Source organism: Rutidosis leptorrhynchoides, chromosome 1 (assembly GCF_046630445.1).
Source record: "Rutidosis leptorrhynchoides isolate AG116_Rl617_1_P2 chromosome 1, CSIRO_AGI_Rlap_v1, whole genome shotgun sequence".
NCBI lineage: Eukaryota > Viridiplantae > Streptophyta > Magnoliopsida > Asterales > Asteraceae > Rutidosis > Rutidosis leptorrhynchoides.
In genome coordinates, this window is record NC_092333.1 from 145093951 (window position 1) to 145110000 (window position 16050).

Below are 16050 nucleotides of genomic sequence, written 5' to 3' on the forward strand. Positions count from 1 at the left end.
CACCACTAGACCACCACCTCCTTCTAACATCGTTATGAGCCACCCTCTTCAAACCCACAACCTCTATCGATATCATGTTTTTATTTCTACTTTCGTTTACAACCCAAGAACCCACAAACACCGTAAGTTTCGATATGGTTGCTACGGTTACTTCTCTGTTTTTAAACCACGAACGCTATTACCACTAGAAGAACCACAAAACCTAAACCTTGATCACCACTATAATCTAAACGAACACCCATAACTACCCTATCTCTCTTCATCGTCCGAATACCACTACCTTCACCATGAAATCACCGGTCACCACAGTCTCGCCACCACCGTTTCCACCACTTACACCTCACAACCGCTACCTTTACTCACTCTCTCTCTTCCTTCCTCGCTCTCTATTGAAACATGCTACTATCTCTCTCTCCCTCGTTGTCTGCTCCCTCACTCTCTTAACTTTTGTAACCAAAGAACCACAACAATAACCTGCAAAGTATTGTGGCTGCTATTTTGCGGAGCCACCAACGATTGTCATCCTCACTATTGCAGTATTTTTTTTTTCGTTTTGCATCCACCAAAATTACTGCTGTCGCTACAGTGCAAAACGTAATTGTTTTGATTTACTGTTCGTCGAATAACAGACAGAATGGAGTTAGTGTTTTACAACTGCTATTATAACAGTATATATCTATTTCTGTTGTACGAATATAAAGGAAGAAAGACGATACATTTGATTAGATAGATGAGGTGGATTCCACTTAAAAAAACAAAATATATATAAACCGCAAACCTTGTTGTGGTATAATAGAAGTTGGGCCGTTTTTAATTGAATGGGTTTATAATGGGCCCAAAAACCCGACACAGATTGGAGTATGATTTAATTGTTTGGTCGACTTTGTAATTTGATGAAGTTGAAGATACTATAATACGGGTTTTATATAAATCGAGTGGGATTAATTCAGAAAAACAAACTGGACCGAATGGTTTGAGTGGTGTGTTGTTGAGCGGGGGGTCTAGGGTTCGAATCTCTCTTGTGACTTTATATTCCTTTTTGGCCAATTTATTTGAAGGTTCGTGAATCCAAGGCCAACCCTATATTTGTCCAATGATGTTATATGTATTTTTACTACAAAATACATTAGGTGAGTATATAGATCCCTTTTAACTCTAAATATTTTGGGCTGAGAATACATGTGCTGTTTTTATAAATGTTTTACGTTATGGACACAAGTAACTGAAAATATATTCTACGTTGAGTTGTACCACTGGCATACTTCCCTGTAGCTTGGTAACTAATATTTACAGCGGTATTGTAAACGCGAATCCTGTTGATAGATCTATCGGGCCTGACAACCCCAACCGGACTGGACGACCAGTATTCAACGGTTGCACAGTACTTCGTTTCGTGACTACACTTGGTACAGTGTAGTAAGATTTCATATTAAAGGGAATATGCGACGTGATTAATTGTTAAGTATGGTTACCAAGTGCTCAACCACTTAGAATATTGTTTATTAAACTGTTTGTATATGAAATCTTGTGGTCCATAGTTATAACGCTGCTAGCATCAAACCTATATATCTCACCAACTTTATGTTGACTTTTTAAAGCATGTTTATTCTCAGGTACGAATTAAGTCTTCCGCTGTGCATATGCTCATTTTAAGGACATTACTTGGAGTCGATCATCGCAATGGGACCAACTGTTGAAGACTTCGTCCGGGAGGATTAGGACCGGTCCTTTCATATTCCGAATACCGTAAAAAAGAAATGATTTGTCAAATCAACGTGGACCTCATAACAGAGACTCGTAATCATAATTCAATGTATCTGATAATTCAACCATATGATATTATCTTTTAATCTCGTCAATAATAACTTTTATTGAAACAGAATACGTTCTTGTAAAGTATTTTATATCTAATACCTTGTTAACGTTTTCAATTACCAGGTATATATTATATATACATATCTATATACACAAAAATGTTCGTGAATCGTCAGGCGTGGTCAAAGGGTAATTGATTACACGAATATGGATTTCAAAACTTTTCGAGACTTAACATTACATAATTTGCTTATCGTGTCAGGAACATATAAAGATTAAAGTTTAAATTTGATCGGAAATTCCCGGGTCATCACAGTACTTACCCGTTAAAGAAATTTTGTCCCGAAATTTAAGTGAGGTCGTCATGGCTAACAATAAAAATGTTTTCAGGACGGATATGAGTTGATAAATAGAATTTTATCACCGTTGAATTATATGGATAAAACAATCCGATTTCTCGAAGCGTATGAGAGAAGTTATCGTAAAAGAGTGAAATGAAAGAATAGAGATTCGTCTTAACTTTTCACGTAGTTACGATTGATTTCCGGAATTTAAGGAATAGAAATCTTCATAATCTAAATAAGATTTGATTCTTCGGAATTTGCAGAAATTAGGATTTTCTTTGATTAAATGCGTAATCTGCCTCGATTGCTATGTCTGATATTTCGCTATAAATTGACCTCTTCCGTTTCATTTATTTTCACCACTCCTATAATCTTCTTTCTTATTTCATACATCCCAATAGATTGTGAAAATGCTTAATCCAGTTCTGATTCTTGATATTTTCCTGGCTATCGTATCCTTCATTCTTCTTTTTCATCTGCCACCAGTGGAAGTTATTTTCTTCTACTATTACCTTGGGGTTATAGTGTTTTTCATTCTCCCGTGTCTTTATATTGCTATACGCATTGATATACACGGTTTGTAATTTTGGGGTTGTTATCGGGCTTTATATTCTCCATTATATTTTGGAGCTTCATGCTTTCATTTTCTCTTCCTGAACTTAAGTCAAGCGAATAATGGTCCAGAATTCGTAGGTATGAAGTTTCAGATGAACATAACTAATGTTCTAAGAAAGAAATGGTAATAGTACAATCTGACTTGTCAAATTACCAGAATACCTCGAAAAAGACCGAATCATTAAGAAAATATTTTCTTGATATTTTTAGAGATTATATAGAAGGAAAGAGTTATGTAACATGGTTCATGATAAGGGTATGATCTGTGAACCTTTATCACATTCCATTAGAAACTCAGCATGACTTAATGTAATATAATCACGTTGATCAAGTGTCATTATATTATACTAATTTATGCTTCAGTTCCCAACACTACATCAAAACATTCATATTTTAAACTTGAAAGTTTCAGAATTTAGAAACTAAAATAGTTTCTTTTATGATGTAATACAGATAGCGCGAAGAGATGAATGGTTTCTGATAAGAATAATTATGAAAATATCTTCAGAAATATGGAGAATATTTATAATGGAATATACGATGATATCTTAGAATATTTAAGATAAAATGATGATGAAGAATATTATCCGTAAAGGTTTTAGAGTAAGGAGTAAGGTATTCGCTAATGATTTCAGAAGACACTGAATCATTTGGATTCTTTGAAGGCATGTTCAGTCTTTGTGATTTATCCACAGCTTCCTTCATACTTTGCTCAATCCGTTTTCCAGTTCCAAACCTTCTCTTTTTCTCAGCTTTACCACCATACTATTCTTTATTATCAAACTTTTGACTGTTAATATCGTTTACAGTTTTTGCTGCTTCATCAGCATTTTTCCAAAATTCGGAGAACTAGTTTCGTAGTTTTGGGGTGTTTTTCAGAAACTTCACATTCGAAGTATGTAAGTCCAGGAGGTAGACGTTATATGTACATATATAACTGTTGGCGTAGATGTGCTGCAAGATTTCAAAATACTGATTGCTAATTCCCGGTAGTTGGTATGACAATTATTGTTACAAGATGTGGATGAGTACATGATAGGGTTTCAATGAGTATAAGGATTTTCCGGAAGATCAAGGATCAATGAGGTTGTTGGTAAATTTACTGCTAATGTGGTGGAGCATAAAAGGTTCCCCAGTAACAAAAACGTATATGCCAAAGTTACAAGTCTGAAAGGTCGTTGTTGTCTGGTTGAATGGTTGATAATACTGGATACTTTGAAAAGGAATTGCAAGGTTATTTTCGGTAAAAACAATGCTGAAGGATCTTGCACAATTTTGAAGTCAAAGTATAGCTTTGAAAGATGTAGAGATCTAAGAATGATGTCACTGGTTCAGAGTTATGACTTGGATTCTGATCCGTCAATATCAGAATAAGTAATTGAATTTGTATGAAAACGATTGTATATCGTTGTGAGTATTGTTAATAATTTTTGAATCAAAGTTGAAGAATGTACAGTGTAACATATTAATTGTGAACTTATATATTTTCCGAGTATTACCTACCCGTTAAAGATTTCACAATTAATATTTTGTACAAAAGAATTTTCATTATAGTCTTTATGAAAATATATGTATGTATATTTTTCTTCAGATGTAATACAGATTTAATGAGTTAATATCATATTAAGCTCATTTGATTTTCGGCTTGACTTAGAAATGATTAATCTCTAAAACATTAAAGATTACATAATCTTTGCGGAGTATTTTATTAATGAAATAAATACTTCATTATTTATTCTTATTGATATTCCTTGGTGAAGGATGTTGATGCTCGTGGAATTCTTGTGAACCTTACAAGGCACAGATGATGTTTTCTGGAAAGTTTTGAGTATATCGAAATTGAAAATGTAAAATCAATTATGTAATTGATTAATACACTTGGTTTATTATGAAATGGAATTCATTGGGTTGAAACAGATATTGTAGTTAACAATGGTTAAGTTGTTAAGGAAGGATGTACATCATTGTATATTAGTAATATGAACTAACCGAGTAGTACCTACCAGTTAAGATTCACATGTAATAGCTTAGTACGAAAAGATTTATTTTGATTTCAAAATTCATATATATTAAATATACATAAAATTTCTTCAGGGGAAATGAGTTAATACTTCATCGGTTATTGTTGCTGGTATTTCTTGGTAACTATGGTGCATATGACGTTGATGTTCGAGGTATAGATTGTGATGTTGAGGTGTGGAATGCGGATGTTGTTGTTGGTGGTGGTGATGGTACTATTGGTGTTGCTGATGGTGGTACTGTTGCTGCCGGTGCTACTGCGGGTGCATGTAACCTTTGCACCATGTTCTCCAAAGCCACTACCCGAGCGCGAAGTTCGTTGACTTCTTCTATTACACCGGGATGATTGGCAGTTCAGACGAGCGGATGAATAAGATCCAGAATTTGAGATAGTATATTATCGTGACGAGATACTCTGGAAATGAGAGAGAAAATGGTGCCTCGAATAGGTTCGCCGGTAAGTGCTTCAGGTTCTTCGCCAAGAGGGCACTGTGGTGGATGGAAGGGATCACCTTCTTCTTGTCTCCAATGATTAAGTAGGCTACGAACCCATCCCCAATTCATCCAGAATAGGTGATGGCTGATTGGTTGATCCATTCCGGTTACACTTTCTCCAGAGTTCAGGTGAATATCCATATCGGAATAGCTGTCGGAATTTAAGGAATTTGAACTAGATACAGGATCCATCTTGTATAATTAGATAGTTGCTTTTTGATATGAAATAGATTATAGAATTTAGATTGGTACTCTTCAATACCTAATTTACATATGTATATATAATACCAAAATTTCATAAATCACGGAGAAATTTTCGGAAGATGTCAGGAAAAGTTTACAGTAACAGATACGCTAAGATATGAATTTTGTCTATACACTATTCATGCAATTAATGCAGTAAAACGTGTCTAGACTAGGAATGATAAGCAGGTAATTTCCGACAAGAAATGATAAGCAAAACTTTTAACATGCAGACACGGTCGAAGTCCAGACTTACTAATGCATCCTAACAACTATCAGTTAGATACACTCATGCAAGACCTGGTTCACTAGGACCAACGCTCTGATACCAACTGTGACGATCGCTCCAAATCCATATGGACAATACGTCATTCATCGATTTCATTGCGAGGTATTTGACCTCTATATGATACGTTTTGTAAACATTGCATTCTTTTGAAAAGGCATACCATAAATGAATATTTAATTCCAAGGTTTTCGACATCTGATGATTTCTACATATAGACAATCACCGTAAATAATAGTTTACAATAATACTTCCGTTGACAATGCAGTCAAAATAGATACATGATGATGGTGTTGTGAATGCAACGTTTTCTTGAATAAAGCATGCAAGACTCCATGCACATAGCTTGTATAACATGTAAGCAAACAGCGGAAGACTTCTAGGGAACCTGAGAATAAACATGCTAACAAGTGTCAACACAAAGGTTGGTGAGTTCATAGTTTTAGTGTTTCGCATAATCTGTATATAAAAGTGAATCACAAGATTTCAGTTGTTTCATCCAAAAACGTTTATCAAAATATTCTATGAAATTGAGCACCCTGGTAACTAAACTTAACGTATATATAATTTATACCCTTTGTATAATCATCTTAATAATACACGCAAACCAACGTGTATGCTTCTCAAATAGCATACGCCCGTTAAAAGGCTAGTGCTCTAGCTTGGACGGGGATATCAAGCCCTATGGATCCATATACTACTACTCGCGCCCACCAGTTCTTATAACCGGCAGTTTCTAGTTACCAAAGCTAAGGGATTTTGGGTTCAAACTCAGTGTAGAATTTAATATGTACTTGTATCCATTGCGTTTAAAATAAAGTGCATGTATTCTCAGCCCAAAAATATATATATTGCAAAAGCATTTAAAAAGGAAGCTGTGAAGACCCGTCCTAATCCATCCAGAAGAAGTCCATATCGATTATAAATGATTCACAACAGTTGATTACATCGCGAGGTATTTGACCTCTATATGATACATTTTGCAAACATTGCATTCGTTTTTGAAAAGACAAACTTTCATTACATCGGAAGTTGACAACATGCATACTATTTCATAATATATCTAACTATAATTGACTAAATAATAATCTTGGTGAACTTAACGACCCGAATGCAACGTCTTTTGAAATATGTCATGAATGACTCCAAGTATTATCTCTAAAATGAGCAAATGCACAGCGGAAGATTTCTTTCATACCTGAGAATAAACATGCTTTCAAGTGTCAACCAAAAGGATGGTGAGTTCATTAGTTTAACATAAATAATCATTTCATAATTTTAATAGACCACAAGATTTTCATATTCAGTTCTCATAAATATACGTCCCATGCATAGAGACAAAAATAATCATTCATATGGTGAACACCTGGTAACCGACATTCACAATATGCATATAAGAATATCCCCATCATTCCGGGATCCTCCTTCGGACATGATATAAATTTTGAAGTACTAAAGCATCCTGTACTTTGGATGGGGCTTGTTGGGCCCGATAGATCTATCTTTAGAGTTCGCGTTAATTAGGGTGTCTGTTCCCTAATTCTTAGATTACCAGACTTAATAAAAAGGGGCATATTCGATTTCGATCATTCAACCATATAATGTAGTTTCAATTACTTGTGTCTATTTCGTAAAACAGTTATAAAAACATCGCATGTATTCTCAGTCCCAAAAATATATATTGCAAAAGCATTTAAAAAGGGATTAATGAAACTCACCTAATGTATTTTGTAGTAAAAATACATATGACTATATTGATCAACTGAACAATGCAGGGTTGGCCTTGGATTCACGAACCTATATCAGTTGTATATCTATTAATATACATAGTTGTAATTGAACAAATATATGTATAAATTTATTAGTTATATTCTTTTTATATTAATAATATATATATATATATATATATATATATATATATATATATATATATATATGTTTCATATATTCATTTTGTATATAATAATAATTTTTGTTATATTATATGTATAAAATATATCATTTTTTTAAATGCTTATTAATACATTAAATAGTTCTAGTATATCTATACAAAATGTTATTTTATAATTACCTGATGATTATAATAGCATAGGTTTTATCCAAAAGTTAAGTATTTTATATATAAATATATTTATTCATATATAAGTACATATATTTATATATATATAACATTAGTTGTATTTATAAGTCAAAACTCATAATTATATTTACCATTTTTACTAATGTTCTATTAATCCATATTAAGCTATATATATATATATATATATATATATATATATATATATATATATATATATATATATATATATATATATATATATATATATATATATATATATATATATATATATACACCATTCTCATTTATAGTCGTATATATTCTGTACCTTAATATATGCCAAGTTTTTATGTAACTTACATTTACGCCTTAAGGTTATAACAGTCGTTATATATTAAAATAAGTTCATTTAAAGTTTAACCTTATGAGTTTTCTATACATCTATGTATATATATATATATATATATATATATATATATATATATATATATATATATATACATATGTTACATATAACTATATATTTTTAATCATCGAAATCCTAATCTTCAAGCTATCTTATCATATTATCTCATATTATATTATAAACTTTATGTATTAACACATTACTTATCCTATATTCATACATATACTCATTCCCGATTCTTTTTACTCATCTATTATTTACAATCACTTTCATATTATATATTTTCATTTTCATATTTCAAATTAATAATACATATCATACAAATTTCATATAACATAATGTTATCCTTAACATTTACAATAATAATAATAATGTAGCAATGATAATAATAATAATAATAATAATAATAATAATAATAATAATAATAATAATAATAATAATAATAATAATAATAATTATAAAGAGGAGACTACCTCAAGTAATAAACTGTCTAAAAACAAGAAAATCGTCCCTGCAATGGTTCGAACCCGCGACCTCTCGTTAACCGAAACTCCTCTAAACCATTCTTCCAATTTCTCTTTTCTGATTTATTTCTTATTCCATTACTATATATCCTATTCCCGATTATTTCCAAGTTCATCTTCTTCAACCCATTTCATTATACCAAAATTGAATTAATCACAACAACCCCTTTGGATTCTATAGTTTAAACAGAAACTTTTTGAATATTGAACATTTATATTACAAGACTTGCACACAAAAAAAAAATAAAAGATATATAAATATATATCTGCTTACTGTTCGACGAAAAAATAAAGGAGAAAAAGAATTGAGTTTCGAATTTGTTAAAGTTTTAGCCAAAGTTCATAACACGAAATATGTTGCAAATCATCTCTATAAGCTATAAAAATTTTCAATTTAACTCAATTCGAAACAGAACCTGCGAATTTGACTGAAGAACAATTGTTGACTTTTAAAATCCTAAACTTTGACCTCAAAATTTGAATTAGATAGGAAGAATTGAGATTTAAAATTTTACAGATAGTTTGAACATCTGATTCCAAACACTTTTGTATTTATATATTTTGTCAAATTATATGATTTCGAATTGTGGCCAAAAACTTGAATATACAGAGTAACGAGCTGTTATATAAAAAAAAATTAATTAAACTAACTGAATTTCAGTAGTTGTTTGCTGTAATAGATATTGATAATGAAAAGGATTTCAAATGACTGAATTAAATCACTTGGCTTGCTCATTTATAAAAAAAAAATATGGTTCTCGGTTACCATTGCAGACGACAAGAAAAAATAAATAAAAAAAATTGGATGTGGATCACTAACAGAATTTGTCTGGTAATGCTAAAAGAATCGACATATAGAATCAATTATTGATATACAAACAAATAAAGGAAAGAATCAATTGAGACTTTAACAAAATTTGTACGAATTCCTTAATTTTATATTTTATATAATTAATATTAATAAATAATAATAATAATTATATTAATAATATTAATAAATAATAATAATAATAATAATAATATTAATAATAAAAATAAATAATAATGATACAAGAATCATGTGATGATAATAATTATATATGACAATAATAATATTTTGTATTATTTTCTATTAATAATAACTATAAGAATAATAATGATATTAATAATACAATTAATATTATTAAGGATAATAATAATAATAATTGAGAATAATATTTATAATATTAAAAAAAAATTATTCTTTTTAAATCTCATTTTTATATATTATATCTTGAGATTAGTATTAGCTAATTATAATAATGTATTAAATTACATGTATCAAAATCTATATGTAATCATTTTATTAGTGTTAATAATACTGATTTTAATATAAATCTTTATATTAATGAAAGTACTAATATTATAAATATAGCAATTATATTTTATCTCTTAGTAATGTAATATATGATTTTACATATTATTAAGTATGTAGTATTTAATAATATCCATTATGCATAATAACACATATCAATTGTTTAGTACTTATATATCTCATACCTATATATTATATCTTGAGATTAGTATTAGCTAATTATAATAATGTATTAAATTACATGTATCAAAATCTATATGTAATCATTTTATTAGTGTTAATAATACTAATTTTAATATAAATCTTTATATTAATGAAAGTACTAATATTATAAATATAGCAATTATATTTTATCTCTTAGTAATGTAATATATGATTTTACATATTATTAAGTATGTAGTATTTAATAATATCCATTATGCATAATAACACATATCAATTGTTTAGTACTTATATATCTCATACCTATAATATTAATTAGATATAGCATCCATGTGCATATATATATATATATATATATATATATATATATATATATATATATATATATATATATATATATATATACATATATATATATATATATATACATATATATATATATATATATATATTTATTTTAATAGCAATTTAATTATTCTGTATAATTTTTTGTATCACCTTTTACGTATTTAATTCAAATGTTTAAATTATATTTTATAATTTCAAACTATTATAATTACTTATATATATACATATATACATATTTATTTACAAACAATTGTTCGTGAATCTACGAGCATAGTCAAAGGGTATTTGAATACATAAACATAGTTCCAAAATTTACGAGACTCCATATTACAGATTTTGCTTATCATGTCAGAATCATATAAAGATTAAGTTTAAATTTAGTCGGAAATTCCCGGGTCATCACAATACCTACTCGTTAAAGAAATTTCGTCCCAAAATTTGAATGTGATCGTCATGGCTAACAATAAAAATGTTTTCATGACGAATATGAGTTGATAATTAGATTTTTATCATCATTGAGTAATACGGATAAAATGATTCGATTAATCGAAGCGTATGAGTGAAGCTATCACAAAAGATCGAGATGAAGAAATGGATATTTTTCCATAACTTTTGACGTAGTCGCAATTGAATTTAGAAAATAAGGTGCGTCTTAACTTTTGACAGAGTCAGGGTTGAATTCCGGAATTCAAGGGATTTTAAGAAAATTTTTGAAATCTAAAAGATTTGATTCTTCGGCGAATAAAGGAATTAAGATCTCTATAATTAAATACGGTGATCTGTCTCGATTACTCTGTCTGATATTTCCATTATAAATTTACCTTTTCCGTTCCATTAGTTTCCACCACTTCTATACCTTCTTTCTCAGTTCATATATCCAAAAGATTATAATAATGCTTAATCCGGTTCTAATCCTTGTTCTTATTCTGACTATCGCAATGATTGTTCTTCTTTTCCAACTCCCACCGGAAGAATCTGTTTATTTCTACTATGCTCTAGGGATTATTGTATTTATAATCCTCCCGTGTCTTTATATTGCCATACGTACTGATATCCACGGTTTGTAATTTTGGTGTCGTCATTGGGCTTTATATTTCCTCTTATATTTTGGATCCCTTTGCCTTTTTATTATCCTCTCGACCTCTAGTAAAGTCAGCAACGATCTAGAATTCATAGATATGAATTTCGGAATGATCATAGTTAATGTTTTAAGAAGGAAATTGTAATGGTACGATCTTGATTTGTCAAACTACCAGAATATCACGAAAAAGATAGAACTATCAAGAAAAATATTTTCTTGATATGTTTATATATCAGATAAGATGTAAGAGTCATGTAACATGGCACATGATGACGTTATAATCTGTGAATCATCATGTCCCATTTAGAAACTCATCATGACTTAATGTAATATAATCACGTTGATCAAGTGTCATTATATTATTCTAACTCATGCATCAGTTCCCAACATTACTTCAATAACATTCATAATTTAAGCTCGAAAGTTTACAGAATATAGAAACTAACAGTTTCTATATGATGTAACACTGATAGCACGGAGAGATTAATGATCCTAGATAAGAATATTTATGAAAATATCTTCAGAAATATGGAGGATATTTATAATGAAAGATACGATAATATCTTGGAATTTCTAATATCGAAGGATGGTGAAGAAAATTTGTCCGCAAGAATTTGGAGTAAGGAGCAAGATATTCACTAAAGACATCAGCAGACATTGAATCTTTTGGATTCTTTGAAGTCAAACTTATTCTTTGTGATTTGTCCACGGTTTCCTTCATAGTTTCGCATAATCCGCCTTTCGGTACTAAATTTTTCTATTGAGTGTTTCCAATACTCCATTCTTTTTCATCAAACTTTCGACGGTTAAGGTCGAGTACAATTTTTGCTGCTGTATTTAGCTTCTTCAGAATTTGTGGTATTGATTTGTAGACTGGGTGCTTTTCATAATTTCAGAATGAAAGATCATAAATCTAAGAGATAAATGTTATATGTTTACATATAACTGTTGATGTAGACATGCTGTGAGGTTTCAAAATACTGATTGCTGATTCTCGATGATTCGTATGGCAATTCTTGTTACAGGATGCAGATGAGTAAATGTTGAGGTTTTGATAAATATAATGATTTTTTGGAAAATTAAAGATAATTGAAATTGTTAGTAAGTTTATAGCTAATGTGGTGGAACATGAAAGGTTCACTAGTAATGATGATGAAAGGGCAACATATATATCAAGGTTATAATAAGGCTGTTTCGATTGAAGAATCGAAGTTGACTTGTTGGAGCTGTGACAAAATTGGCTAATTTGAAAAAGGGATTGAAAAGTTATTTTTGGTAATAACAACGCCAAAGGAGTTAGCACAGATACGTGTCAAATGTTTGTTCAGGTTCCGAGAGTTTTTTCTGGTGCATAACTATAGGCATTAATCTTTTCTTCCGTAGATGAAGTGTGGTTGGTTCATCCTCTCGATTGAGGTGTTTTCAAGAATCATGAAAGGTTTAAACGCAGATTAGAATTGTCAAGATACAAATGAAGTTTAGAATGAAATCAAGTCGCAAACTTGAAGAATTGTTTAGTTTCATATATTATAATTAATATTTTAATTCATTTTAATTGTCCAATGTTGGTAGTCCTCGATTGATAGTCCACAGTTGACAGTCCAATAATTCATATACAGTTTAATATACAATATTCGAATTAATTAATACGTGTCGTGACCCGTATACGTCTCAGACTCGATCACAACTCAAAGTATATATATTATTTAAGAATCAACCTCAACCCTGTATAGAGAACTCGATCATTACTGCATATAGAGTGTCTATGGTGATTCCAAATAATATATATAGATGCGTCGATATGATATGTCAAAACCTTGTATACGTGTCCCTATATTTAAAGTGCGTAAAATAAATACAGAAATTAAATGACGATAAATAAAATGCGTAAAGTAAATAACAGAAATTAAATGACGATAAATAAAATTGCGAGAATATAAATTGCGATAAATAAACTACGATAAATAAATTGCGATAATTAAATTGCAATAAATAAATTGCGATAAAATAAAATGTAATACTGAATTAACAGTTAGCTAGGAACAGTTAGCTAGGATCTTGTTAGCGTGGTTTCTTAACAAAATTTCTCATAGTTAATTTGTTTGTTTCTAACAATTTTTATTTTGTCCAATATTTTCTTCATTATGCCACTTGTTGGATTCTGATAAGTCAAAATCCAAATATGAAATTGAATGAAAATGGTTATTCTGCGGTGAACAGTTACGTATCTCTATAGATGTAAGTAGGATAGTAAATGACCGTTGAATCAGATTAGAAGAATGTACAATGTAACTTATTAATGTGAAATCTAATATTCCTCGGGTATTACCTACCCGTTAAAATATTTTCACCATTAACAGTTTGTACGAAAGAATTTTTAATTATAATCTTTATGAAAATATATATACATATACATTTTCTTCAGATATAATCATGGATTTAATGAGTTAATGTGATATTAATCTTATTTGATTTACCGTTAGAACAAGACTATATAATCTCTGAAACATTAGAGATTACATAATTGCCATGTCGAACGAAGATAAATGAGGTATAACGCTACGTAGAACGAAGATAATCGATGTAGGATGTCATGTAGTATGATGATTATGCTGGAGATACAGAATGAGATGTTGAGGCATAGATTGTTGATGGTACAAGTGCTGCTACTGATGTACTGTTGGTGCAGGTGATGTTGTGAAGCTGGTAAATTTTGCACCATAATCTCCAAATTGATTACTCGAGCATGAATCTCATTGACTTTTTCCATTACTCCAGGATGATTGTCAGTCGGAACGAGCGAATGAATAAGGTTTTGAATCTGACTTGTGATATAGTCGTGGCGAGATTCAATGGAAATGAGAGAGAAAATGGTGTTACGAACAGGTTCGCCGGTAAGTGCTTCAGGTTCTTCACCAAGAGTGCAGGTTGGTGAGTGGAAAGGATCGCCTTCTTCTCGTCTCCATCGGTTAAGTCAACTACGAACTCATCAGATGAATTGGGGTTGACTGATTGGTTGATTCATTCTGGTGACACTGCTTTCGGAGCTCGAGTGGAACTCCATATCGGGATAGCTATCGGAATCTGAGGGACTCGAACTGGTTGAGGGATTCATCTCGTACGATCAGATGAAGGATTTTCGATAAGAAAAAGATTATAGGATATAGATTAGTACCCTGCAATACATAATTTACATATGCATATATAATACTAAAATCCCATAAGTTACAGAGGAATCTACGGAATATGACAGGCAAAGTTACAGTAACAGATACGCTAAGATATGAAGTAGCAGATACGTTAAGATATGAAATTTGTTTATACACTATTCATGCAATCCAGGCAGTAAGATATGTCTAGATTAAGAATGATAAGCAAGTGATTCCCTAAGAATGATAAGCAGGTAATTTTCTACACGAAATGATAAACAAAACTTTTGACATGCAGACACGGTCGAAGTCTAGACTCACTAATGCATCCTAACGACTTATCAGTTAGACACACTAATGCAGACCTGATTCGCTAAGACCACCGCTCTGATACCAACTGTGAAGACCCGTCCTAATCCATCCGGACGAAGTCCATATCGATTATAAACGATTCACAACAGTTGATTACATCGCGAGGTACTTGACCTCTATATGATACATTTTGCAAACATTGCATTCGTTTTTGAAAAGACAAACTTTCATTACATCGGAAGTTGACAACATGCATACTATTTCATAATATATCTAACTATAATTGACTAAATAATAATCTTGATGAACTCAACGATCCGAATGCAACGTCTTTTGAAATATGTCATGAATGACTCCAAGTATTATCTCTAAAATGAGCAAATGCACAGCGGAAGATTTCTTTCATACCTGAGAATAAACATGTTTTCAAGTGTCAACCAAAAGGTTGGTGAGTTCATTAGTTTAACATAAATAATCATTTCATAATTTTAATAGACCACAAGATTTTCATATTCAGTTCTCATAAATATACGTCCCATACATAGAGACAAAAATAATCATTCATATGGTGAACACCTGGTAACCGACATTCACAATATGCATATAAGAATATCCCCATCATTCCGGGATCCTCCTTTGGACATGATATAAATTTCGAAGTACTAAAGCATCTGTTACTTTAGATGGGGATTGTTGGGCCCGATAGATCTATCTTTAGAGTTCGCGTCAATTAGGGTGTCTGTTCCCTAATTCTTAGATTACCAGACTTAATAAAAAGGGGCATATTCGATTTCGATCATTCAACCATATAATGTAGTTTCAATTACTTGTGTCTATTTCGTAAAACAGTTATAAAAAC